Here is a 7,073-nt window from a genome sequence, read left to right as displayed (position 1 = left end):
GTTCTGTATTTTATGCCAGACGCGAATTCATTTAATTTTCACTGTTAATCGACTAATTATCTAGTATCGAATTAAAATCTTAAAATGAAATAAAATCTTGTGACAGAGTGAAAGCCTACTGTATAAAAATACACATAGGTATGTGTATGAAACTGAAGTTTCATACTTTCTCGTTGCTTTTTCCAAAACCGTGAGCGATGAGTTAGTTATAATAAAATTGTAAATTTAACCTTAATTTCTATTCACACTGAACACATATAACATAATGTGACCGAAGAATATGGAAATAAGGAAATTGGAATATCGTAATACATTAATAGCAATTCGACTTACTACTTTAACGACTGATTTGTTGTATAAAGAATCTTCTCTTCTGGAAATAAATGTGGAAGAATGAAACTTCCTTTTTCTGATGGTGAAAGATTGGAACTGGAAACACTGCCTGGAACGGATTATACGGAAGGCTGAAAATTCTTTCGCTGGTACGTAATTGTGGAAGGCTGGAAGTTTCTACTGGAACAGATTGTGGAAGGCTAAAACTTCCTACTGGAACGGATTGTGGAAGACTGGAACTTACTTTGCTGGAGCGGATTGTACGGCAGGCTGGAACTTCCTACTGAAACACATTGTAGAACGCGTTATGGGAACGTCATTCTTTGAAATGTAATATAAAGAGTAAAAGTTTTCCCGTTCGTATTATAGTTTTAGAAATATAAATATTGTTCAGGAGTGAACACCAGGCAGTGTCAAAGAAAGACAATATTAAGAATTCTTTCCCACCAAACATTAAAACTTAAACGTTCATTTATTGTGAGAGATGCTCGTCTTTCAAACAAATTACCATTTTGCTTAAGAGATGCTATATCATGACATCACTTCAATAATGCCCTTTTCTACTATTCATATAAAATCAGTAACTTCACTTCAGAAAAAACCCATTGCTAACACATAATTCAAATACACATTAAAATATATATTGCAGAATCCGACTTACTGTACTACTTTACCATTACTTATTATTTATTTAAACTCAGTCGAGCCGTCCCTTTACTGTTTGTTTATTCTTTGATCCATTAGTGCGCAAAAGCACATTTTTGTGCGCACATTTTCCAATATACAATTGCCTTGGAAAAACAAAGTTATTTTTCACCAAAATCCTAAGTCTGATGTTATCAAAACCATGGGTTTGAACTATTTTTATGCTCTTAGTTTATCCAAAATGGCGGTTTTTGTGAAAGAGCGTGATGTTAAACTTCATGTTTTCTTTCTCTAAAAGTATTAAATTAACCAAAAAGTGTTATATTACAAAATTGCTTAGGATTGCTCAAAGAATACTTGTGAACTTTTTCACAAGGCTTGGGGCCAATTTTTACATTTTTTAAAAATCAAAAAATTACTTTTTATTCTATAAATTTTTTTCTTCAAGTTCATTCTTTTTGATAAAAATAATATGAAAGTACGTATTCGTAATTATATGTGACGTGCGCCGATTAAAGGGGGCTTACTGTAATAAAATCGAAATCGAGTTTTTTACACCTTTGATATTTTTTAAGTTGCTTTTGTTAATGAAAGCATAAAAAAATGCTTAGCTTGCTAAAAGCTATTTGAAAAAAAAAAATGTAATTCTAAACTTAGTGATGCAGTGCAAACCGCAAGTCAAAGAAATTGTTCTAACAAACAATGTTCTCTAAGAACTAGAAAGCTCTGCAAGTTGTGTGGTTTATATTTTTGTAAAAATTGTTTTCTTTCTGAACATCAAGAAGAATAGAAAAAAACTGAAAAAAAGAACAAAAAAATACATTAAAAAAACCAAAAGAAAGATTCTCTTTTATCGTTTACTTCCTCGTGGTGAGAGCTGGGAAACGCTATATTAAACTACATATCATTTCATAATTTTTTCTCTCCAAAAGAATGAACTTGACGAAAAAATTTATAGAATAAAAAGTGCTTACAATCATTCAAGGAACACGTACAATTTTTTGCCATGAAGTGTAACATCACGCTGTTTCACAAAAACCGCCATAATGGAAAAACTTAGAGGGGAAACAAGTTCAAAACCAGGGTTTCGAAAACGCCAGACATTCGGACCAATAACAAAAATTGATTTAAAAAAAATATATACAAAAATTTTGAATTTTATTTAAAATAAAAAATCTTATTTAATTTTTTTACAAAATAAGTTTCAGATTTTGAAAGGGCACCCTCAAAAACGCCCTATATAGAATTTTTGTCAAAAATAACTTTGTTTTTCTAAGAGAATTGTGTACTTGAAAATATGTGCACAAAAATGTGCATATGAGCATCAATGGGTTAATGCCGCTTTTACGATTCTAGAGTACTAGCTTTCTAAATTATTTTATATTATTTTATTTATCCTTTGCAACTCTTTAATAATTCTACCATACATTTAACTTTCATCGATCAGTTCTCATAAGTATACATTGTTCCTAAGAGGGCTAATTATTCCTAGGGACTTTCTGAAAATAAATAAAAATACAAAATACTTTAATTAAATTGAAATTTAGAATAAACTGATTTTTATTCATTATGTGGATATGTTATTGAACCGTCTCCCGGTCTGGTTGCTCCTCTCCCTAGTAGTAGAGGGATGACAGACATCATTGGTAATGTTGAATGCCGCTTTTACGATTCTAGAGTACTAGCTTTATAAATTATTTTATATTATTTTATTTATCCTTTGCAACTCTTTAATAATTCTACCATACATTTAACTTTCATCGATCAGTTCTCATAAGTATACATTGTTCCTAAGAGGGCTAATTATTCCTAGGGACTTTCTGAAAATAAATAAAAATACAAAATACTTTAATTAAATTGAAATTTAGAATAAACTGATTTTTATTCATTATGTGGATATGTTATTGAACCGTCTCCCGGTCTGGTTGCTCCTCTCCCTAGTAGTAGAGGGATGACAGACATCATTGGTAATGTTGAATATACTCTTGAATTAACGACAGTGGTCGCTTTATTTTCGAATGAGGAAAAGCGTAAAAAATGTATATTTTGCAATCAGAATCATGAAAACTTGGCGAGCGAGAAAGATAAGAAATTATCGTGCAAAGTGCGAAAATATTTCACTAAGCGGTTTCTAGTAAGACAGATACAAAAATAAAATAATAAAACCTTACAAGCCTTGACTTAAATCTTCCTGATGTTTATTTACAAACTTCACTTTTTGTTTTATACTCAGGTTCTCATGAAAAATTTTTTTCGGCAGTAATCAACGGTGGTTCTCGTAGATCTTCATTCGAACCAGTTTATCCATATTTTTAAGCTATAAAACTATTGGGGATTAAGAAGTAGTACGCTCACGGTTTGGTGGCGTAAAAACGAAAAAGTCAGTCACCCAATATTTATCTAGACCGTATGAAATGTGTGATGTAAGATTATACTTGTAATTTTCTATTTTTAGAGCAGCCTGTCATTTGTCAAGATATTCGAAGTTTAAGGAAGGTGCATTCGTTCAAGAAATTGAAAGATGAAGAAATTTCTTTTTGCGAATTAGGTCCGAACGCTGATAATTTAGGAAGTGCGATTGACCTTATTGCGACGGATATAGCAGGTGGACTAATGACAGGAAGAAAGAATAGTCAAATTGCTCATTTATATAGAATATAAACTAGTTTGGACAATTGTGCATAAAACTCAAATGCTTGTATGTGAAGCTTCTGCCATTAGGGCTTTTTCAATGTTTGTGACTGACGCAAAAATCTCTGAGTTGTGGAATCTTGACACCTTAGTGATTAAATATCCGTTAGAGCAATGTGGTCGTTTTTGGAAGGAGCAGGTTGTTAAGCACGATTATCCATGAAAAATATGGTAATGGATTTATTAAATGGCAGGAGGAAGCTATCATACAACTACTGCCGGAAAACAATTTGGATACTGTCTCACATTTCTTACCTTATCGTCATATGGTTAAGCCAGAGAGTAACCGAAATAAAATATGTGCTTGATGCTTTCACGAGTGAATAGTATGTTGCATTGGAAGGGATGAAGCACAGCGATTGCAAGGAGTGTGAAGTTTGTTGTCCAAGCGCAGCGAGAGCTGCATTCATAGGAGTTGAAATCGTTCTGTTACATTCCTAGTAATACATATTATTTTTCATACCAAATCTATAAAAAAAATCTAGTTGAGGTACCTTTAGACCCTACCTACCAAGCAACCTGTGTACTCTAGAGCTAAAACCAAAATTTTCCACCCTAGGAATCCAAACACTGTGTTTTAATCCGCTTTAGATGTACCGAAACTCGAAAACGAAATGTTTCAATCTTAGGGATGCAAACACCGTGCTTCAATCTGCTACATAGGTACCGAAACTCGAAATTTCAATAGAGGCGCTATGAAAACTGATTTTGCTTCATTGAATCAGTTTTTCGAAAAAGGTCCTAATCTGATCAAGCTACCCAGTGGCAACACAAGTCCTAAACTTGTCCTGTATACGTCTTTCGGTGAACGTCTTAAGCACGTCCTGAGAACCTTTTAAAGACATGACAAGATCCAAAGGGCGTCTTAAGGACGTCAAATCATATGACATAGAGGTACATTCTAAGGACGTCTTTAGAACTTCCCGGTGCCCACTGGGTAATACCAGCAACGTTATTGAGATTCCGCGAAGATGAGATCGCTTTGATAATAAATATTCGTGAAGTGTTCCTAAAAATTAAAGTAAATCCAAAAGATAAAAATCTTTTAGGTTTTCTGTGGCCAAGAGGCGAAAAAAAAGAACTTTTCTTCACAAACGGTGCGTATTCTGTTTTGCATGCAGCTCTTTTTGATTAAGGCCCTTTATCAGAATGTCTAATAGCGTCCTAATTTTGAGGCCACACGTTAGAATATTTTTGTCTAATTTTTTGCATACCTCATCTAAATAAACATATCTCAAATCAAGCAGAGCTGGTCTTTCGATAAAATGTTTATATTTTGTGTCATAATGAAAAACTTAGAGAACAATAGAGAAAAATAGCAGTGGCACTCAGTGATAGCTGTCCATGCATGTTCACAGCGAGCCTGCTCACCCTCGTGCAAATGAAGTCAAAAGACTCCCCGCAGGGTGATGAATGACGCGGAACGAATGAATGCCGGGAATTGTTACGATATTTCGGCCAGTTAGAAAAACTGACATTGTGAAATTATTTATTAGTTCAATTAATTAGCAGAATTAATTTATTTATACAATAACAATAAATTGAAAAAAGATTCATGAAAATCGGTTAGTATTTGCAATAATATCGTGATAGTTTGTAAAAAACGAGTATTCTGATTTGAATTTGTAGGCCGCACGTTTGAATATTTTTTACTGATTTTTTGCATACGTTATCTAAATTCTCATATCTTGAAGCACGCAGAGCCGATTTTTTTAATAAAATTATTACATCATAGATTATAATCTAGATTATACGCGCCACAAATGCATATACAGCTAACACTGCGTGTTACTACTACTGTTCTTCTCTTTTTGATTATTGAACGAAAGTATAAATATTTTATCAAAAAATTGACTCTGCTTGTTTTAAGATATGATTATTTAGATGAGGTATGCTAAAAATTAGACAAAAATATTGAACTGTGTGGGCTCAAAATTCAGACGCGATTGTCATTCTGATTTCCGTAATAGCGAAAAAATAACACTTTCATTATTATGAGATAACGGTGTGTTACAAAACCTGTCACGATGAACCGTAGAGTAATTAAATTTTTATGGGCAAAATCAATTTATTTATATAATTTCCAACAAATGAATAAAAGATTCAGGAAAATTGTTTAACGTATACAGGAATAATGAACGTCTTTAGGGAATTTAGCCTGACTTGTTTAAACAATTATTATTTATTTTCACAATTGTTTGCTTCTGTAAGTGATATGAATTCTGAATGATTGTTTTTCATCAGGATATTAGTACTTTAAAATAAATCATTTTTTAAAACAGTTTTTTCCCGTAAATGGTAAAAAAATATTATTTACTGCAATTGATCACACAATCAAATAATGGTCAAAGTACTTTCTTTTAAGATGCACTCGTTCGCCGAGCGAACGAGCGCTGAGCGAACGTGTCTGCCGGGCGGGCGAGCACGTGACGACTGAGCCAGCGAGTACCCCTTACACACGCAATGAGATTTTCGAAAGTGAGAGCCCCCTCATGTGTTCGTTCTCTAGGCAGGTCTCGGTCCCGAGATGCTCGTTCGCTCGGCGAACGAGTGTATTTAGCATTTTAGTACTCGGTTCTTACATTTTAGGCCGAAGGGTTGAATATTTTTAAATCGTTTCTTGCATACGTCATCACACAGAGCCTATCTATAGATTAAAATTAAAATCTAGATAAAACAGCATATACAGCTAACACTGCGCGTTATTACTACTGTTCTTCCTTTTCTCATTGTTAAAAAATATATTAACATTTTATCGAAAAAATAGCTCTGCTTGAATCAAGATGTAGTTATTTAGATCAGGTATGCAAAAAATTAGACAAAACTATTCCACCGTGCGGGCTCAAAATTCAGACGCGATTGTCATTCTCATATCCGTTATAACGACAAATTGACTATTTTATTATTTTGAGATAACGGTCTGTTACAAAACCTGTCATTATGAAACCGTTGATTCATTAAATTTTTATGTGCAGAATCAATTTATTCATATAATTCCAAACAAATGAATAAAAGATTCATGGAAATTGTTTAGCGTGTGCGGGAATAATTCTGACACAAAAAATGGTCAAAGTAATTTTTTAAAAATATTTAGCAATTGAATACTTGGTTCTGAATTTTGAGGCCACGCGAGGAAAATTTTTGTCTAAGTTTTTGCATACCTCATCTAAATAACCTTATTTTGAAGCAAGCAGAGCTATTTTTTCGATAAAATTTTTATATTTTTTTTTAACAATGAGAAAAAAAACAGTAGTAATAACGCGCAGTGTTAGCTGAATATGCCGTTTAATCTAGATTTTAATTTTAATCTACAGTCTGTCAAGTTAAAGCGTGGGTGGCTTTACTCGCAGTCGGTAAGGTGTATCGACATGATTTTGGTGTCAAAATATTAAGAAGAGCTCCCT

The sequence above is a fragment of the Belonocnema kinseyi genome, chromosome 9 (assembly GCF_010883055.1).
Source record: "Belonocnema kinseyi isolate 2016_QV_RU_SX_M_011 chromosome 9, B_treatae_v1, whole genome shotgun sequence".
In the NCBI taxonomy this organism is placed as follows: Eukaryota; Metazoa; Arthropoda; class Insecta; order Hymenoptera; family Cynipidae; genus Belonocnema; species Belonocnema kinseyi.
The sequence above is the reverse complement of the archived record's forward strand: the minus strand, read 5'-3'. Positions refer to the sequence as shown.